This window comes from Delphinus delphis, chromosome X, assembly GCF_949987515.2.
Source record: "Delphinus delphis chromosome X, mDelDel1.2, whole genome shotgun sequence".
NCBI classification, from domain to species: Eukaryota; Metazoa; Chordata; class Mammalia; order Artiodactyla; family Delphinidae; genus Delphinus; species Delphinus delphis.
In genome coordinates, this window is record NC_082704.1 from 46,509,294 (window position 1) to 46,532,051 (window position 22,758).

Sequence of the window (22,758 nt, forward strand, 5' to 3'; positions counted from 1 at the left end):
TAAATGAGGCAGAAGGAAATAACTGCCCTTTAAAACAGATTAAAAAAATATTAAAAAAAAAAGAATAGCTATAATCTAGGTTCCTTGCACAATAAAGTATGAATTGCTAAACTGTCCCTTATTTATTCTTGCTTGTTGTATCTTCATAAAAATAATTCCCTATGTACGCTGATCAGATCTTGGAGTTCTTTGGGATATTTTAGGTTTGTTATTTGGATAGTTATTTAATTTAGAAAGATTAAATCAAGAAAATTTTACTCTACCCTGATTGTTAGTGCCTGGGAAATTAAATGCACTAAGAAATGAAAGTCATTTTTGTCTTAATCAACATAACAGATAAGAGACAATGACATAGTAGCGTGAACTTTAAAAAATAAAATGAAGTATACTCTGTAAAAGTAAATTCAATTTGCAGAGTATGAAAACAAAATCATTAATATTGGTTTTTTTTTTTGCATCTTTATTGGAGTATAATTGCTTTAAAATGGTGTGCTAGTTGCTGCTTTATAACAAAGTGAATCAGTTATACATATACATATGTTCCCATCTCTCTTCCCTCTTGCGTCTCCCTTCCTCCCACCCTCCTTATCCCACCACTCTAGGGGGTCACAAAGCTGATCTCCCTCTGCTATGCGGCTGCTTCCTACTAGCTATCTATTTTACGTTTGGTAGTGTATATATATCCATGCCACTCTCTCGCTTTGTCACAGCTTACCCTTCCCCCTCCCCATATCCTCAAGTCCATTCTCTAGTAGGTCTGTGTCTTTATTCCTGTCTTACCCCTAGGTTCTTCATGACATTTTTTTTTCTTAAATTCCATATATATGTGTTAGCATACGGTATTTGTCTTTCTCTTTCTGACTTACTTCCCTCTGTATGACAGACTCTAGGTCTATCCACCTCATTACAAATAGCTCAATTTCGTTTCTTTTTATGGCTGAGTAATATTCCATTGTATATATGTGCCACATCTTCTTTATCCATTCATCTGATGATGGAAACTTAGGTTGTTTCCATGTCCGGGCAATTGTAAATAGAGCTGCAATGAACATTTTGGTACATGACTCTCTGTGAATTATGGTTTTCTCAGGGTATATGCCCAGTAGTGGGATTTCTGGGTCCTATGGTAGTTCTATTTGTAGTTTCTAAAGGAACCTCCATACTGTTCTACACAGTGGCTGTATCAATTTACATTCCCACAAACAGTGCAAGAGAGTCCCCTTTTCTCCACACCCTCTCCAGCATTTATTGTTTCTAGATTTTTTGATGATGGCCATTCTAACTGGTGTGAGATGATATCTCATTGTAGTTTTGATTTGCATTTCTCTAATGATTAATGATGTTGAGCATTCTTTCATGTGTGTGTTGGCAGTCTGTATATCTTCTTTAAAGAAATGTCTATTTAGGTCTTCTGCCCATTTTGGGATTGGGTTGTTTGTTTTTTTGTTATTGAGCTGCATGAGCTGCTTGTAAATTTTGGAAATTAATCCTCTGTCAGTTGCTTCATTTGCAAATATTTTCTCCCATTCTGAGGGTTGTCTTTTGGTCTTGTTTATGGTTTCCTTTGCTGTGCAAAAGCTTTGAAGTTTCATTAGGTCCCATTTGTTTATTTTTGTTTTTATTTCCATTTGTCTAGGAGGTGGGTCAAAAAGGATCTTGCTGTGATTTATGTCATGGAGTGTCCTGCCTATGTTTTCCTCTAAGAGTTTGATAGTTTCTGGCCTTACATTTAGGTCTTTAATCCATTTTGAGCTTATTTTTGTGTATGGTGTTAGAGAGTGCTCTAATCTCATACTTTTGCATGTACCTGTCCAGTTTTCCCAGCACCACTTATTGAAGAGGCTGCCCTTTCTTCACTGTACATTCCTGCCTCCTTTATCAAAGATAAGGTGACCATATGTGCGTGGGCTTATCTCTGTACTTTCTATCCTGTTCCATTGATCTATCTTTCTCTTTTTGTACCAGTACCAAACTGTCTTCATTACTGTAGCTTTGTAGTATAGTCTGAAGTCAGGGAGCATGATTCCGCCAGCTCCATTTTTCGTTCTCAAGATTGCTTTGGCTATTCGGGGTCTTTTGTGTTTCCATACAAATTGTGAAATTTTTTGTTCTAGTTCTGTGAAAAAGGCCAGTGGTAGTTTGATAGGGATTGCATTGAATCTGTAGATTGCTCTGGGAAGTAGAGTCATTTTCACAATGTTGATTCTTCCAATCCAAGAACATGGTATATCTCTCCATCTATTTGAATCATCTTTAATTTCTTTCATCAGTGTCTTATAATTTTCTGCATACAGGTCTTTTGTCTCCTTACGTAGGTTTATTCCTAGATATTTTATTCGTTTTGTTGCAATGGTAAATGGGAGTGTTTTCTTGATTTCACTTTCAGATTTTTCATCATTAGTGTATAGGAATGCCAGAGATTTCTGTGCATTAAATTTGTATCCTGCTACTTTACCAAATTCATTAATTAGCTCTAGTAGTTTTCTGGTAGCATCTTTAGGATTCTCTATGTATAGTATCATGTCATCTGCAAACAGTGACAGCTTTACTTCTTTTCTGATTTGGATTCCTTTATTTCCTTTTCTTCCCTGATTTCTGTGGCTAATACTTCCAAAACTATGTTGAATAAGAGTGGTGAGAGTGGGCAACCTTGTCTTGTTCCAGATCTTAGTGGGAATGCATTCAGTTTTTCACCATTGAGGATGATGGTTGCTGTGAGCTAGTCATATGTGGCCTTTATTATGTTGAGGAAAGTTCCCTCTATCCCTACTTTCTGGAGAGTTTTTATCATAAATGGGTGTTGAATTTTGTCAAAAGCTTTCTCTGCATTTATTGTGATGGTCATATGTTTTTTCTCCTTCTATTTGTTAATATGGTGTATCACGACTGATTTGCATATATTGAAGAATCCTTGCATTCCTGGAATAAACCCCACTTGATCATGGTGTATTATCCTTTTAATGTGCTGTTGGATTCTGTTTGCTAGTATTTTGTTGAGGATTTTTGCATCTATGTTCATCAGTGATATTGGCCTGTAGTTTTCTTTCTTTGTGACATCTTTGTCTGGTTTTGGTATCAAGGTGATGGTGGCCTCGTAGAATGAGTTTGGGAGTGTTCCTCCCTCTGCTATATGTTGGAAGAGTTTGAGAAGGATAGGTGTTAGCTTTTCTCTAAATGTTTGATAGAATTCGCCTGTGAAGCCGTCTGGTCCTGGGCTTTTGTTTGTTGGCAGATTTTTATTCACAGTTTCAATTTCAGTACTTGTGATTGTTCTGTTCATATTTTCTATTTCTTCCTGATTCAGTCTTGGCAGGTTTTGCATTTCTAAGAATTTGTCCATTTCTTCCAGGTTGTCCATTTTATTGGCATAGAGTTGCTTGTAGTAATCTCTCATGATCTTTTGTGTTTCTGCAGTGTCATGTTGTTACTTCCCCTTTTTCATTTCTAATTCTACTACTTTGAGTCTTCTCCTTTCTTTTCTTGATGAGTCTGGCTAATGGTTTATCAATTTTGTTTATCTTCTCAAAGAACCAGCTTTTAGTTTTATTGATCTTTGCTATTGTTTCCTTCATTTGTTTTTCATTTATTTCTGATCTGATCTTTATGATTTCTTTCCTTCTGCTAACTTTGGAGTTTTTTTGTTCTTCTTTCTCTAATTGCTTTAGGTGCAAGTTTAGGTTGTTCATTCGAAATGTTTCCCGTTTCTTAAGGTAGGATTGTATTGCTTTAAACTTTCCTCTTAGAACTGCTTTTGCTGTATCCCATAGGTTTTGGGTCATCGTGTCTCCATTGTCATTTGTTTCTAGGTATTTTTTGATTTCCTCTTTGATTTCTTCAGTGATCACTTCGTTATTAAGTAGTGTATTGTTTAGCCTCCATGTGTTTTTATTTTTTACAGATCTTTTCCTGTAATTGATATCTAGTCTCATAGTGTTGTGGTCGGAAAAGATACTTGATACAATTTCATTTTTTTAAAATTTACCAAGGCTTGATTTGTGACCCAAGATATGATCTATCCTGGAGAATGTTTCATTAGCACTAGAGAAAAATGTGTATTCTGTTGTTTTTCATGGAATGTCCTATAAATATCAATTAAGTCCATCTTTTTTAATGTATCATGTAAAGCTTGTGTTTCCTTATTTATTTTCATTTTGGATGATCTGCCCATTGGTGAAAGTGGGGTGTTAAAGTCCCCTACTATGAATGTGTTACTGTCGATTTCCCCTTTTATGCCTGTTGGTATTTGCCTATGTATTGAGGTGCTCCTATGTTGGGTGCATAAATATTTACCATTGTTATATCTTCTTCTTGGATCGATCCCTTGATCTATGTAGTGTCCTTCATGTCTCTTCTAATAGTCTTTATTTTAACGTCTATTTTGCCTGATATGAGAATTGCTATTCCAGCTTTCTTTTGGTTTCCATTTGCATGGAATATCTTTTTCCATACCCTCACTTTCATTCTGTATGTGTCTTTAGGTCTGGCATGGGTGTCTTGTAGAAAGCATATATATGGGTCTTGTTTTTGTATCCATTCAGCCAGTCTGTGTCTTTCGGTGGGAGCATTTAATCCATTTACATTTAAAGTAATTATCAATATGTATGTTCCTATTCCCATTTTCTTAATTGGTTTGGGTTTATTGTTATAGGTCTTTTCCTTCTCTTGTGTTTCTTGCCTAGAGAAGTTCCTTTAGCATTTGTTGTAAAGCTGGTTTGGTGGTGCTGAACTCTCTCAGCTTTTGCTTGTCTGTAAAGGTTTTAATTTCTCCATCAAATCTGAATGAGATCCTTGCTGGGTAGAGTAATCTTGGTTGTAGGTTTTTCTCCTTCATCACTTTAAATATGTCCTGCCAGTCCCTTCTGGCTTGCAGAGTTTTGCTGAAAGTTCAGCTGTTAACCTTATGGGGATTCCCTTGTGTGTTATTTGTTGTTTTTCCCTTGCTGCTTTTAATATGTTTTCTGTGTATTTAATTTTTGACAGTTTGATTAATATGTGTCTTGGCATGTTTCTCCTTGGATTTATCCTGTATGGGACTCTCTGTGCTTCCTGGACTTGATTAACTATTTCCTTTCCCATATTAGGGAAGTTTTCAACTATAATCTCTTCAAATATTTTCTCAGTCCCTTTCTTTTCTTCTTCTTCTTCTGGAACCCCTATAGTTCGAATGTTGGTACATCTGATGTTGTCCCAGAGGTCTCTGAGACTGTCTTTAGTTCTTTTCATTCTTTTCTCTTTATTCTGCTCTGCAGTAGTTATTTCCACTATTTTATCTTCCAGGTCACTTATCTGTTCTTCTGCCTCAGTTATTCTGCTATTGATCCCTTCTAGAGTATTTTTAATTTCATTTATTGTGTTTTTCATCTTTGCTTGTTTCATCTTTAGTTCTTCTAGCTCCTTGTTAAATGTTTCTTGCATTTTCTCTATTCTGTTTCCAAGATTTTGGATCATCTTTACTATCATTACTCTGAATTCTTTTTCACGTAGACTGCCTATTTCCTCTTCATTTGTTAGGTCTGGTGCATTTTTATCTTGCTCCTTCATCTGCTGTGTGTTTTTCTGTCTTCTCATTTTGCTTATCTTAATGTGTTTGGGGTCTCCTTTTTGCAGGCTGCAGGTTCGTAGTTCCCGTTGTTTTTGGTGTCTGTCCCCAGTGGCTAACGTTGGTTAAGTGGGTTGTGTAAGCTTCCTGGTGGAGGGGCTAGTGCCTGTGTTCTGGTGGATGAGGCTGGATCTTGTCTTTCTGGTGGGCAGGTCCCTGTCTGGTGGTGTGCTTTGGGGTGTTTCTGGACTTATTATGATTTTAGGAAGCCTCTCTGCTAATGGGTTGGTTTGTGTTCCTGTCTTGCTAGTTGTTTGGCATAGGGTGTCTAGCACTGTAGCTTGCTGGTCATTGCGTGAAGCTGTGTGTTTGTGTTGAGATGGAGATCTCTGGGAAATTTTCGCCGTTTGATATTATGTGGAGCTGGGAGGTGTCTTGTGGACCAGTGTCCTGAAGTTTGTTCTCCCACCTCAGAGGCACAGCACTGACTCCTGTTTCGAGCACCAAGAGCCTTTCATCCACACAGCTCAGAATAAAAGGGAGAAAAAGTAGAAAGAAAGAAAGAGGATAAAATAAAATAAAATAACGTAAGGTAAAATAAAATAAAATTATTAAAATAAAGAAATAATTATTAAGATCAAAATTTTTTTTAAATTAAAAAAAAAAAAACGGACAGATAGAACCCTAGGACAAATGGTGAAAGCAAAGCTATACAGACAAAATCTCTCACAGAAGCATACACGTACACACTCACAAAAAGAGGAAAAGGGGAAAAAATAATAAATCTTGCTCTCAAATTCCACCTCCTCAATTTGGGATGATTCGTTGTCTATTCAGGTATTCCACAGATGCAGAGTACCTCACGTTGATTGTGGAGATTTAATCCACTGCTTCTGAGGCTGCTCGGAGAGAGTTTTGTCTTCTTTGTTCACAAAACTCCCGGGTTTCAGCTTTGGATTTGGCCCCACCTCTGCGTGTAGATCATCGGAGGGTGTCTGTTCTTTGCTCAGACAGGACGGGGTTAAAGGAGCCGCTGATTCGAAAGCTCTGGCTCACTCAGGCCTGGGGGAGGGAGGGGTACAGATGTCGAGCGAGCCTGCGGCGGCAGAGGTTGTCGTGACGTTGCACCAGCCTGAGGCGCGCCGTGCGTTCTTCCAGGGAAGTTATCCCTGGATCCCGGGACCCTGGCAGTTGTGGGGTGCACAGGCTCCCTGGAAGGGAGGTGTGGAGAGTGACCTGTGCTCGCACACAGTCTTCTTGGTGGCGGCAGCAGCAGCCTTAGCGTCTCATGCACCTCTCTGGGGTCCATGCTGTTAGCCGCGGCTCGCGCCCGTCTCTGGAGCTCCTTTAAGCAGTGCTCTTATTCCCTTGTCCTCGCGCACCAGGAAACAAAGAGGGAAGAAAAAGTGTCTTGCCTCTTCAGCAGGTCCAGACTTTTTCCCGGACTCCCTCCCGGCTAGCCATGGTGCACTAACCCCTTCAGGCTGTGTTCACGCTGCCAGTCCTCTCCCTGCACTCCGACCGAAGCCCAAGCCTCAGCTCCCAGCCCCTCTCGCCCCGGCAGGTGAGCAGACAAGCCTCTCGGGCTGTTGAGTGCTGGTCGGCACCGATTCTCTTTGCGAGAATCTCTCCACTTTGCCCTCCGCACCCCTGTGGCTGCGCTCTCCTCCACGGCCCCGAAGCTCCCCCCCTCCGCCACCCACAGTGTCCGCCCGCGAAGGGGCTTCCTAGTGTGTGGAAACCTTTCCTCCTTCACAGCTCCCTCCCACTGGTGCAGGTCCCATCCCTATTCTTTTGTCTCTGTTTATTCTTTTTTCTTTTGCGCTACCCAGGTACTTGAGGAGTTTCTTGCCTTTTGGGAGGTCTGAGGTCTTCTGCCAGCGTTCAGTATTTGTTGTGTAGGAGTTGTTCCATGTGTAGATGTATTTCTGATGTATCTGTGGGGAGGAAGGTGATCTCCGCATCTTACTCTTCTGCCATCTTCACCTCTCCCAATATTGGTATTTTTGATGAGTGATTCAACATGGTCCATTTTGGATGACTGAAAATATTTAAGGTAGTGACATCTCTTGTATTTAAGTAAGATTATTATATAAATTTAATATCATATATAGGTAAACTTATGCATCATAACTAGATATTAATTTTCCTTCCAGGACACCTGACAATTGGAATTCAGAATTGCTTTATAGTAACTGATATAAAGGAAATTGTAGGTCTTAACATTTTGGCTCTACACATCAACATATGTAAGACTGTAATTCACTTAAGGAGCTCTCCAGAAGTAAAACAGAACAAAATAAGATTAATGTTGATATTAGAAGTGATAAATTGTATATGCGGACTGTATAAAGGATCAATATACTTGAGGATGTTAATTATATATGATGTCAAACAAAATGGTTGGTTGAAAAGTTTATGAAATTAAGCTAATTATTTGGCGTACTGTAAAACAGAGAAATAAAACTTGTTTTGCTGCATTAAATCTTTTAAAAAATTGAATTTCCTCAGTAGGTATATGTAGACATGATATAAATTACATGAGAATTCCTACTACATATTAATACATATTTTGAAGCTGCAATAATTAACACAGCTGGGCACTTGAGAAGAACTAGGCAAGAAATAAATGGATTACAATAAAGAGTCCATAAATAGACCAAAATAATATATGGAAATTTGATATATATTAAAGCTGTCATTTCTCAGCAGCAGAGAAAGGATAAATCGTTTTGAGACAAGAGGAAAAGAGGGAAACTTTGATTCTTACCTCTTGGTTTGCACCAAAACAAATTTCAGATGAATCAAATACTTAAAACACAAGATAAATCATGAAAGTACTGAAAACAAAAAAAGAGTGAATTTATGTATTTATAATCTTGAAGTTTGGTAGACCTTTATGACTAGGGCATAAAACCCAAAAGCCATACATTTGACTATATAAAATTAAAATACGTTGTAGTGCAAAAGTGAACAAAGTCTAAAAATCAAACTGGGAAAACAATTGCTATACATATGATAGAGGGCAATTTTTTTAATTTACAAGATACACCTATATACCAATAAGCAAAATGATGGACAACAAAATAATAAAATTGGCTATGGATAGAAATAGGCTGCTTACAGTAAAGGAAATATAAGTTTAGAAGAGACATATGGAATGATGCTCAACTTTGTTCATAATTAAAGAAATGCAAAGTAAAACAATAATGTGATTCCATGTCTCATGTATCAGATTTGAAAAGATTAATAAAAATTATGATTAAAAAACATAATACCTATTATTGGAATCAGTTGCTCTATGTATGATAGTAGTATAAATTGGGACAGCATTTTTAGAAAGCAATTTTGCAATATCTATTAAAATTCAAAACTACTTGACTTTCTCAATTCCACTATTAAGATTTTAACTAAATGATACACTCATAAAAGTGTGCCACATATGCCCACAGGGATGTTTATTGCAGTGTTATCTGCAGTAATAGTAAACTGAAAAACTTAAATGTCCATCAATAGGGAATTAGTTAAATAAATTATGGTATAGTAATGTAATGCAGCAGTAGAAAAATGAGTTAGATCTGCTTATGCAGATATGGGATGATATCTAAGATATGTTATTAAATGAAAATAGTAAGCCACAGCATAGTGTGATCCCATTTGGGTAGCGAGTGGGTGGTCCAAGAATGCCACAGGGAGCTCTTTTTGGGTTGCTGGGCTACCTGGGGACCACTTTTACCCAAAAGGCAGTTGCAAGGGCAACTCCACAATCCAACCTCCCATTGGCTTAATAGCTTCTCCCAAAAAGGAGGGTTTGTAACTTACTGGGGGTTCCAGGCTCTCTAGGTGCTGGGCATCCGGTGTTTCATTAATTGACCAATTTGAATTTCTCTTCAAAAGGCAACAGGTCCAAATCGTTTTTACAAAAAATTCAAAAGTAGAAAGCTCCCATTTTACAAATAATTCCTGTTATTTCAAAAAGGTAAGATTTCCCTGATTGATTTTTTGCAGATAACCATAATATCAAAACTGATAAACACAAGAAAAGAAAAGTAGGTCAATGGTTCTCAATGCTGGGTGGACAATATAATTATTTGGAGAGCTTTTGAAAAATGTTCATGCCTAGGCCCCACCAAAGAGTTTCTGATTTTTTTTTTATTTGAGCTATGGCATGGGAATTATTTCTAATGTTCTACAGACCAATGTTCCTTATTCTTGTAATTCCAGATTCTAAATGAAATACTAACAAATTGAATCAGTTCATTAAAGGAATAATACACCATAATTGCAAACAATTTATTCTAGGGAAATAAAGATGCTTCAACATGAGGAAATCTATGAACATAATTCATTACCCCCCAAAACTGAAGGAGAAAGACCATATAGTTAAATCAGTAAATGTGTAAATGCTATTTACTAAAATTCAACCAGCATTTCTAAGACCATCTCTGGGTATATTTGGACTAGAAACACATTATCATGGTAAAACTACTTATCATAAACCATAGAAAAATTATTGTAAAATGAGGTATACTAAAAAATCATTAAATTCCCATTAAATTTAGGATCAAGTCAGGAATGCTCATTTTAAGCAGTAGTAAATATTATTTTGGAGATCTGGCTAATGCACTGAGACAGTGAACAAGTGATACAAATTTTGGAAATAAAGAGACATATATAAGCATTTCATGCAATTGTTCTTTTAAAATGATTTTTAAAAAAATGTTATTTATTTTTTGGCTGTGTTGGGTCTTCATTGCTGTGCATGGGCTTTCTCTAGTTGCGGCGAGCGGGGGTACTCTTAGTTGTGGTGTGCAGGTTTCTCACTGTGCTGGCTTCTCTTGTTGTGGGGCACGGGCTCTAGGCACACGGGCTTCAGTAGATGCGGCACATGGGCTCAGTAGTTGTGGTGCACAGGCCCAGTTGCTCTGCGGCATGTGGGATCTTCCTGGACCAGGGATTGAACCCGTGATCCCTGCACTGGCAGGCAGATTCTTAATCATTATGCCACCAGGGAAGTCCCATGTCATGCAATTGTATGCCTAGAAAATCCAAAAGATTACAAAACATAGAAGTGTTTACAAGATAATTTTATAGAGTAAAAGGATAAACTGTAACCACAGAAAATAAATAGTTTTCGTTTATACTAGGAATAAGCAGTTAGAAAACCAAATGGAAATATATCATATTCATAAAAATTACAAAAATATGAAATACCTGAGATTAAATCTAATAAAGAAACTATAGGACCTACGTGAAGATAGCTATAACTTCTTGTTGAAGGATTTAAAATAAGTCTCCCAAAATGGAAAGGTATACTGTGTTTCTGTATAAAAAGAATATTTAAAAATTTCAGTTATATCCCATACAAATGTAATATACCAAAACACGTGTAGGCACACATGCGCGTGCGCACACACACACACACACACAGTATTCTGAATGTTTTTTTAAATTGAAATCAGATGGAATTGTTTAAGTTCAAATGGAAGAATTAGTGCCTGAGAATATTTAAGAAACCTATGAAAATAAGAATGCTTCATGGGGATTAGCTTTGTTGGATATTAATAAAACCATCAGAATAGATGGACAGATGATAGATAGATATTATCTGTCTACCTTGATGCTCTCCTTGACCAAACTTTAGTCAGGCTCCTCTAAGCCCTCTTCTCAATGAGGGCTTGAATTTGGGCTTTAGTGTCCCTCCTCATTGGGCCTGCATTGCCCAGTTTTAGAAAGAATCCTGCTAAGTCAGTTTAGAGAGAATCCGCCACCCTTGATAGCTGACCAACTTCCTCATTTCCCACCATAACCAAGGTGATATCTCTTCACCCTGGGCTGCCTTCACCAAATATCCTATTAGGTCAGTATAGCGAGAATTCCCCGATCCTTGATGTCTCATCTTAGTAATTTTGTATCCATCAAGCCCCCTCCCACCCCACAACCTGCTCCTTCCTATAAATCCTCACTTGCCCTTTGTGTATTTGGAACTGAACCCAGTTCTATACTGAGGTTTCTTTTCCCTTATTGCAATAGTCTTGAATAAAATCTATTTTTACTGCTTTAACCACTGTCAGGCTCTGGTTTTCTTTAACAATAGAAACTGGAGGGCATCATCAAATCCAGAAACAAACGTGAGTATATTGGAACTTAATATTTGACAAATATTGTCTTTTAATTTTGTATGGAAATGATGGTTCTCCAAAATAATGATGTTGGCATAATTTGTTATCCATATGGAGAAAAATAAATATATATCCTTATGTCACACACATATACAAAATTAATTCAAGATGGAATGATGATATAAATGTCAAGAAATAAATTATAGTACTATTAGAAGGAAGTTTAGTGGTTTTCAAAAAAATCTTTAGGTGAGAGAGGAACTACAGATGTCATAAATGAAATTTTTACTGACTTTTCTAGGTAAACAAAACTCATATCCTCCAAAAATAAAGTAAAATAAAAACCATGAACAATGTCAAAAGAAAACCAACTGAGAAAATATTTGTAATACTTTTAGGAGATTGCTATCCCTGATAGATGGAGGCCTTAATTAAAAAATAGAAAGTAAAAGTCTAATAATCTAAAAGAAAACTGGGCAAATAATATGAAGAAAAGATTCATTGGACAGGTAATGATGTAATTCTTTGAACTTTTGAAACCATGTATATGCATAACTTATGTACAAACCACAGTATATTGTTGTTTTTCTGTCAAATGAATCATCCATAATGAAAATGTATGTGTTTCAGATATGGCTTATATCAGATCTGATTCTTCATTTAAGTCTGACTTTATGAAAGGTGTAGGAAGAATCTGGGAAGAAGACCCTGATTAACCAAGGAGAAGTTTGGCAGTTTTGATTTTGATATTTGAATTTATGACAATATGTCCACTATGAAAAGTTTAGACATATGAATGTTTCTCAGTGATATTGTTTTAAAGCCTCCCCAGTCATACCAACTGTTTATTCAACACTTAACATGTGCAGCCCATAGGACTATGTGTACTTTATCTCATTTAATCCTCAGAGCAACTTATGAGTCAGGTACAATTATTATTTGTATACTAAGTATAGGAAGCTATGGCTCAGAGAGACTAAGTAACTTGCCCAATATCACATTGTGGTGAAGCAGGGCCTTGTACTAGGTTTTTCTGACTCTATAGCACATGCCCCTAACTTTTTAACTGCATGTGTTCTAAATGACAACCATATGGAAACCATACCATGTTCTCAGCTGGGTCTCTGAACTATTTATACTTCTTCACTTTTTTTTTTTTTTTTTGGTCTCATGTATCTTTTTGGGAACTTGATGAAATATATGAATCTACTATTGAGAAAACTGCAAATATGTATGCATACATGCGAACACACACATACTCACAATTTTGCATACAATTTCTAGGAAAACATGGCCCTCCTGAAGCCTACCCTGGATCCCCATGTTGTGAACCTCTGTTCTACTTGAGGAAGATCAGGAGATCTGGAAACACTGGTTTCACCATTCATATAAAAGTACAATTTTTAGGGGAACTGCACTGACCTATTTTTTAAGCTTCGTATCTGATTTATTTTTATGCAAATATAGAATAAAATGGAAGTTTGGGAGTCATTATTAAAGAAATTGGTTGGGGGATGACCAGCTAAAGGAGAAATAAAAATTATTCCTGTGTGCTAGATCTTCACCTACCTAGAAAAGATGTGGAGCAATTCACATCTTTGAGTTGCTTGTTAATAGTAATGTCGGGAACACAAAATACTTTTGTTATAACTATATTACTACACACACAGTTCTACACCAAATAGTCCTCTTAAAGAGAATGGCTTTACCTACCTTTCTTATGTCTGGTTTAACCAAAGATTTACTTGCCAGTCCTTAATAGAGTTCTTAAAACCTCTAAGGGGTTCTTATACAAGCCCGATGCTGAAATAATGAATTTGCTGTGTGCACCATGTTGTTAGATCTAGTGGACAGGTACTTTAAAGATAGTTTGCCATTTCAGAAGAAAAACAATACCTATAACCTCATCAGTTATGACGGTTCCATTACTGACAGATGGGGCCTACAGCCAGTAATTACACAACATATATGGGGAAGTTTGATTAACCAGAATTTCTTCTACACTGAACTCTAATACCCAGTTTGTGGTTAGTCATATAATTGACAGGAAAATCTAGGACAGTGTTCTAGTTCTTGTTGAGAGTGAATAATGGTAAAAGCGCCTCAAAGCAGTAACAAGTGTGAGTTATTGAAAGTGATGGGATTTTAAAAAGCATGTAAGTAGTAATGTATCCCTTTGTGTTAACTGAGAATGGATGAAAGTACAGGTTTGATGAACAGGCATCAATTAAATAGTCTGTTAGTTTTGTTTTTGCTCTTTTTTCCTTCACACCTGTATATCTTGCCAAAAAAAAATCAGCCAAAACATTTATTCAGCAATGCCGTTATATATCAATGAGTTTCCATTGACCTTGTGATTGCATGATGATATTGAAACATACAAAGAAGCACTGATAATCTCAGAATGAAGTATTCACTGTAAAACAATTAACTGCATCTTATAGGCTTCTTACCACGTGTAATATGTCTGGCTGGGTCTTGGCTCAGATTGCTTGTGACATGGTCATCTATTTAAAAGTTGAACATGAAAGTGCCTTATTTCTGTGCACTTATGTGCACCAGAGGATTTTCTTTTGAAAAATGTACCTCAGTTTGCTAGATTTCAGTTTCACAGCTTCTATTTTACCTTTACTTAGGCCCTCATAATTCTTTCATTGGTGAAACACTCTCTAAATTTTTGAAGTTCCCAATTAATTTCATATTTATTTTGGACCTAGAAAAAATCTCATCATATTGAGGAAACCTTAGTATAAAATCTCATACTCAGTCTCTTTCCAATAAGTCATTATTTATACTCACTAAAGCACCTCTTGCACCCTAGGTTGATGTCACTCAGAGGGTAGACTGAGTAGTGCATTCCTGTAGCCAGGAGTGTGTGATCAATGAGCATGTAAATGGAGGATTTTGTAAAATAATCTTAAATTTCCATATTCCTATTTTGTTTGTTTGTTTGTTTGTTTTTAGTCTATAGAGATTCCTAGATTTTTAGAGAAGTTTTTTTTTGAAAGATTCTTGGATTTCTACATTAGACGTGTGCCTAGACCCCATAGGCTGCAGGTGGCTGCTGTTTTGGTCACTGAGCCTTACATCAAAAGCTCCTGTATTGATATAACTGTATGACTCGCTGGCTCATTTCATCTCAGTGTCAGACAAAGCAACCCAGGCTCTGATGCACTGATGTTAAGGGATAGCCATTACTTTTCCTCTCCACATTTTATCTTAGGCAAATGCTATTGCCGTGAAGATTCACATTCACCCCATCACCTCTTTTTGGATATAATAATTGTGCCCTTGCATGATAATACACTTATCACACTAAGCAAAGGCCAATAAAAAATAGCTTTCTAGTACTATGACTATTTAGATATATCTCCTTAATCCTTACAAGCATAAGATCAGACAATTGATATGACAACTCTCTGTGTATGTGTGTTTGTGTGTGCATGTGTGTGTGTCTGTGTTTCTAGGCTTGAGACCAGTAAAAGTTCCTTTACATTCTTAAAGTAAATTTGCTACAGTAAAGAAATAGAGAGCAGATACAACCAAATGAACCATGGGTTAGATTTCTGAAGTTATGAAATGAGTCAAAATTTCCATTCTTCCCTGAAGCCTCAATGAACTTTTTCTTTGATGAAAGGCCTGTAAAATTGCCCAGGTTTGTTTCTACTATTCTGGGAGCTAGCTGGTTACTTTAGTTTAAATTGATGCCCAAACTCTATTCTGTGTGCTGCATGAATTGAATTGAGTCCCAGATTATATTGAAGTTAAATGTCTGAAATGCAGTGCTGTACTTCCAACAGTGCATACTTGCTGGCTGCCCTCTTCACTCATTGAATTTTCAAAACTAATAATAAATGGTTATAACTATGAATAAGACATTTGTGAAAAGTGCACTAATCCAGGGATCAGGGGGCTAATACTCTGATCCAGACTTTGCCACTAAATGGATGGATGATGTAAGGCAAGTCACTTTCCTTCACTGGGCCCCATATTATCTTTGGAAAAGAAGGTATTTAGCTTTGATTAACATAAAAAAGAATGACAGAAATAGAGTCACAGATGTAGAAAACAAACTTATGGTTACCGGGGGGAAAGGGGAGGGGTGGGATTAATTGGGATATTTGGATTGACATATACACACTACTACATATAAAATAGATAACTAATAAGAACCTGCTGTATAGCACAGGGAACTCTACTCAATACTCTGTAATGACTATATGGGAAAAGAATCTAAAAAAGAGTGGATATATGTATATGTATAACTGATTCACTTTGCTATACACCTGAAACTAACACAACATTGTAAATCAACTATACCCCAATAAAAATTTAAAAGAAAAGATTGAAATAATGCCATTTGCAGCAACATGGATGGACTTAGAGATTATCATACTAAGTGAAGTATGCCAGACAAAGACAAATATCATATATCACTTATATGTGGAATGTAAAAAAAGGATACTAATGAACTTATACACAAAACAGAAATAGATCCACAGATATAGAAAACAAACTTATGGTTGCCAAAGGGGAAGGGCAGGGAGGGATAAATTAGGCATTTGGGATTAACATATACACACTACTATATATAAATAGATCACCAAGAAGGACCGACGTATAGCATAGGGAACTATAGTCAGTGTTTTGTAATAACCTATAAGAGAAAAGAATCCAAAAAGAAATAGATATATATGCACGTATAACTGAATCACTTTGCTGTACACCTGAAATTAATGCAACATTGTAAATCATCTACACTTCAATGAAAAAGAAAAAAAGATTGTCAAACTGGAAAGAGAAAGAAAAGCAGATATATTACACACATATACACAAAGAGATTTAGACTTTTTATGTTCCTTTTTTATCTCTGAATATCTGTGATCTATTGTTTTAAGACTACCTTTACAAGACAATAACATTTGTTATGAGGTACGGTTTTCAACATCTTTAGAAGAATATTTTCGATTTATTTACAGTTATAGCAGCCATTTTGAAGCCCTCTTTTTTTTTGTCATCTTGAGAAACAAATCAGCATTGAAGTATGATAATTATATCTTTTTTTAAACTTGCAGCTCTTTAGCAGTGCAGTAATAAATAAGATGACAGAATTTATTGACAAAAGAGAAATAGTTCATTGTTGTATGAGTTAATTTTCTTTCCTGTGATGCATTAATGTCCTTCAATAAAGAACATCCAATTTTGTTCTCACACTTCAGGAGAGAGGTTTAGAACGTGTTTCAGACAATAATACTTGTGTTTGAATCAGAATCAGAGGAATCTATAGAACAACCCAATAGGAAATTAAAAAAAAAGAAATCACTATTCCAAAGGAAGGGTGCTGTGGTAGAGATGCCAGTTACTCAGTGTGAAATGGCAAAGGATTCATTTTTCTTTCTTACTTTTGTTTCTAGATTTCTTCAATTAGAGTGCCTCCTAAAGATATTGTTTATGCAAGATGGAAGACATAAAGTTAAGACCTGTGGGTGATAAAGGTAAGATAAGAGGAATAATTTTAATTTATATGGCTGAGTTTTATAGGTTAGTTCATTCATTCATTCACTCATTCATCAAATATACCCAGTATATCTAATTGTCAAGCGCCATGCTTTGACTTACATACAGTCCATATCAATGATTCTTGTGTGTTTTACCCTCTTTTTTAAAAGTTCTGAGATGTATCTAGCTGTTAGAAAGGAATAGATGACAACTAAATCAATATTTTTGTGCTTACCACTAAGCCTTACCATTTTTTGGTATTTTATCCAGATATTTTGTAAAAGAAGTAAAATATGAGAGATGTTTTTCCTGTTCCTATTACTTTCACTTATTCCCTCGAGGTGACCAACAGCCTTCATTTTATATACTTTCATACATATGCATGTATCTATACCAATTTATAAGATTTATTTGCATGTTTTAAAATTGTGTATAAATTGCATATAAATAGTATCATTCTATCATTCTGCAACCTAATTTTGTTGCTCAAACTTATGTTTTTGAGCTTAAATCCATACGAGTAGCTCTACTTCTTGCATTTTAATTACTATGTTCCATTGTTTGAATATTCCACACTTTGTTCTCTTGTTGATGGATTTTAGATTCTTTTGATTTTTTAGGTATTTCTAACAGCTCTACAGGCAAAAGAAAAAAGTATTGTAGGGATATATTTTACAAACGTGTGAGGTGTTTCTCTAGTTTTATACCTAGTACTGATATTGTTGGATCAAAGGGTATATCTATCATCAAATTTGCTAGATATTGCCAAGTTGCCATCCAAATAATGTACAGATCTTCCTCATATTATGATAGGGTTACATCCTGATAAATCCATCATTAGTTGAAAATATCATAAGTTGAAGATACACTTAATACACCTAACCTACCAAACATCATAGCTTAGCCTTGCCTACCTTAAAAGTGCTCAGAACACTTACATTAGCCTACAGTTGGGCAAAATCATCTAATGCGAAGCCTATTTTATAATAGAGTATTGAATATCTCATATAATTTGTTGAATAATATACTGAAAGTGAAAAACGGAATGGTTGTATGGGTTCAGAATGGCTGTAAATGTATCGGTTGTTTCCCCTTGTGATCTCCGGGCTGACTGGGAGCTGCTGCCACCCAGCATCACAAGAGACTATTGCACTGCATATCACTAGCCTGGGAAAAGATCAAAATTCAAAGTACAGTTCCTACTGAATGCGTATCACTTTTGCACTATCTTAAAGTCAAAACTCATAAGTTGAACCATCGTAAGTTGGAGACTTGTACATGCAGTTATTTACATTCTCAATGGTAGTGTATGTCTTCCCTTTGCCATACAACTTTACTAATGAGTGGTGACTTAGGGTTTTCTTTACTTCTCTGTTCTCTGAATATTTCACATAAAATAGAGATTCTTGTTCCCTTGAATTTTTGATAAAAGTCACCTGTTAAAATCACTAGGGGCTAGTGTCATTTTTTTGCCTGGTGATTTTTTTATTATTGATATAATTTATTTAATGGTTATTGATTTATTCAGGCTTTCTGTTTTTATCAGTCAGTTTTGGTCATTTATACTTTCTAAGCAATTATTCATTTTGTTGAAGGTTTTAAATTTATTGGTATAATATTGTTTATAATATATTCTTATGATTATTTAGCTCTGTTTTCTCTGCAGTTATATTCCCTTTTTGGTTTCTAATTTTTTTTAATGCATGACTTCTGTCCTTCTTTATTAGTTTTGTGAAACTCTTACCAGTCTTTTTATTTTTTTAAGGGAACCAGATTTTGGTTTTGTTAATTCTCAGTACTATTTGTTTTCTATTCCATTACTTCCTCTGTTACATTTTTCTATAGGTATATTCTGTTAATTTTATAGCTTCCTTTTTACAACTTTTTTTATTTTAACAAATGCATTTACTCCTATAAATTTGTCCCAAATACCATTTTAGCGGTATCCCACAAGATTTGACGATTAGTATTTCTATTGGTCATTTCCAAAGATTTTGTATTTCTCATTGTCAGTCCTTTATAATGAGTAGAGCAATTTTAGTCTCACTCTTCACGATTCTGACTCCTGGAAACCAGTGCTTGCTTTCAGGCTTGGAGCCTTGAAGTGCTGTGACTTCAGCTTTGCTCACTTGATTACATTTCAGTTCTGTTTCTGGTGCATGATTGATCCCTTTGTTGAGCTTAGCCATATCTTTTTGATTTTCTGTATTTTCCTATCAAAGCTATAATAACATGAATCTACTCCACCATGTTCACTGGAGGCCCCCTTTGCCATCTTTAGCTGTACAGATTACTTTCATATCTCAGACTTTATTAGGATGAGCAACTAGAAAATGGAATAGTCAGTGTTTACACTCAAGACTACAACAAGCTGATTAAAAGGAAGGAGGGTACTGAGTCAATTATGTAGATGATTGGTCTAAGCATTGACAAATATAAGAATGGATATGGGGAATGAAAGAGAAAAGATCATTTATGTTGTCAGTATAGTTAGGAGGTCCATGTCCCTACTTCCCAACAGAAGTTAATATAAAGTCAAATCAGAATGATGTAACTCTCCTAATCTCTGTGCAGAAGGTGATTCTAAGTAGTCCCTTAGCCAGACACAAGGAATACAGCAATAGCCTGTAAAAGGACCATCCTAATTTACAGATAGGAACCCATCTCTGCAACTGCAATTCAAAAGAATATATAGCTGATATGTGATTGAAACATAGTCATCCATTTTTCTCTGGTGGTTTGATTTTTCACTTTGAAAAAGTAGGGGATTTGTCTACTTTAGAATGCTGCTCACTTTACAATGGTCTGCTCTGTAGATCACTTTGAGAAGAATTTCATCTTAATAATATTAAGTCTTCCAATTTGTGAACATGAGTTATCTTTTTTCCTGCATGAATTATTTATTTTATAACTGCAAGTTTGTACCTCTTAATCTCCCTCACCTATTTCACTTGTGCCTTCACCGACTTCCCCTTTGAAAATCACCAGTTCGTTCTCTGTATCTATGAGTCTGTTTCTGTTTTATTATGTTTGTTTGTTTGTTTGTTTTGGTTTTTAGATTCCACATATAAGTGAAATCATCCAGTATTTGTCTTTCTCTGACTTATTTCACTTAACATGATACCCTGTAGGTCCATCCATGTTGTTGCAAATGGCTAGATTTCATTCTTTTTATGGCTTCCATTGTGTGTGTGTGTGTGTGTGTGTGTGTGTGTGTGTGTCTGTGTGTGTCTGTACCATGTCTACATTATCCATTCATCTATCAATGAACACTTAGGTTGCTTCCATATCTTGGCTATTGTAAATAATTCTGCAATGAACATGAGGTTCATATAACTTTCTGTATTATTGTTTTTGGGTTTTTTTTTGAAAAAATACCCAGAAGCGGAATTGCTGGATCATATCGTAGTTCTATTTTTGATTTTTTTGAGAAACCTACTGTTTTCCATAGTGGCTGCACTAATTTACATTGCCACCAACAGTGCACAAAGCTTTCTTTTCTCCACATCCTCACCATCATTTGTCATTTGTTGTCTTTTTGATGATAGTCATTCTAACAAGTGTGAGGTAGTTTACGTGGTTTTGATTTGCATTTGTCTGATGTTTAGTGATGTTGAGCATTTTTTCATGTGCCTGTTAGCCATCTGCATGTCTTCTTTGGAAAACTATCTATTCGTTTACTCTTCCCATTTTTCAACCCGATTGTGGTTGTTTGTTTTTTTGATGTTGAGTTGTGAGTTCTTTTTATATTTTGGGTATTAACCCCTTATCAGAGATATATTGTTTACAAATATCTCCTTCCATTCAATAGGTTCTCTTTTTGTTTGGTGGATGGTTTCCTTTTCTCTGTAGAAGCTTTTTACTTTGATGAAGTTCCATTTGTTTATTTTCCTTTTCCTTGCCTGGGGAAACATATTGGAAAAAATATTGCTAAGACTGATGTTAAAGAACTTACTGCCTATGTTCTTCTAGGAGTTTTATGGTTTGGGGTCTTACATATAGGTCTTTAATCCATTTCATTTTTGTATATGGTCTGAGCAAGTAGACCAGTTTGATTCTTTTGCATGTAGCTGTTCAGTTTTCCCAACACCATTTATTGAAGAGGCTGTCATTTCCCTATTCTGTATTCTTGCCTCCTTTGTCTTAGATTAACAGGCCTCATAAGTGTGGATTGTTTCTGGGCTCTCTCTTCTGTTTCATTGGTCTATGTGTCTGTTTTTGTGCCAGTACCATAACTGTTTTGATTACTATAGCTTTGTTGTATAGTTTGAAATCAGTTAACATGATACCTTCAGTTTTGTTCTTCTTTCTCAAGGTTATTTTGGCTATTCAGAGTCATTTGTGTTTCCATACACATTTTAGAATTATTTGTTGTTCTAGTACTGTGAAAAATGCCCTTGGTATTGTTATTTGGATAGGGATTGCACTGAATCTGTAGATTGCCTTGGGTAGTATGGTCATTTTAACAATATTAATTATTCCAGTCCATGTGCATGTTAGGTTTCTTATCTCCACTCTTAGTTCTTTTTCTGATATTATGTCTTATTCCTTTCTTTGGAACATTTTCTTCTGTCTCCTCATTTTGCCCAATTCTCTGTGTTTATTTCTATGTGATAGGTAGGATCCATTTCCCAATCTTGGAGAAGTGGTCCTAAGTAGGAGACGTCCTATGAGGCCTAGAAGCATGTTCCCCTCTGGTCACCAGAATTTTGTATTCTAGGGGTTCTCCCTATGTGGGTTGTGTGTGCCCTTCTGTTGTGGTGGGGCTGACTAATGTGGGCATGCTGGTAGGCAGGACTGGCCCTGGCCTGGTTGGCTGCAAGATTTTGCCTCATGCAGTGGCTGCAGGCCCACTAGAAGGCATGGTAGACTTGTTGGATGGCTGTTTGTGTAGCTCAGGGGGACTTGGAGTTGGCGCCCAACCACTGGAGGGTGGAACTGGTTCCCCATGTAGCTGGCTGCATGGCCCATGGGCCAAGGCTCAGAGGTGGTTCTGGCACCCTGTTTTATGGGACTGGGTTCTGGGGGTGGCTGGCTGCAGGGCTTGGAGTTTGGGGATTATGCTGACACACTGGTGGGCAAGGCTGGGTCACAACACCTCACTGGCTGCTGGGCTGGTGGGGGTCTCAAGCCTGGTGCTGGCCCACAGGTAGGTGGGGCCAGGTCCACAGGCAGCTGCCTACTTGGGCCCAGGCACCTTGGTACTGTTGCTGGCCGCTGTTGGGCAGGTAAGCCCTGGTGCTAATATGCTAGAGGGAGGAATCCAGTATGGTGCTTGCCAGCACCAGTGTCCTCCTGGTAGAACAAACCCCCCCAAATGGCTGCTCTAGTAGTAGAAGTGTCTGTGTCCACAGGGGTTTCCCAGTTGCCTTCTGCCTCTCTAGGAGGCTCTACAAGATCAGCAAGTGGGTCTGACTAGGCTCCTTTCAAATTACTGCCTCTGCACTGCAACTCGGAGAGTGTGAGATTTTCTTGCCATTCTAAGAGTGGACTCTTTGTTTCCTATAGCCCTCTGACTCTCTTGTCTTCATGTCCCTCTGGCCTTCAAAGACAGACATTCTGGGGGCTCATCTTCCCAGTGCAGGACCCCTGGGCTGG

At 36.7% G+C, this 22,758-nt stretch overlaps 1 long non-coding RNA gene across 1 annotated transcript in view; it reads left to right on the forward strand.

Moving 5' to 3' along the window:
- Window positions 1-17,156, forward strand: part of LOC132418968 (uncharacterized) — a 60,604-nt gene extending 43,448 nt beyond the window's left edge. The window contains exon 3 of the long non-coding RNA XR_009518060.1: window positions 17,076-17,156. This is a non-coding gene — a long non-coding RNA (uncharacterized lncRNA). The remainder of the gene's footprint in view (window positions 1-17,075) is intronic.
- The last annotated feature ends 5,602 nt before the right edge of the window (window positions 17,157-22,758 follow it).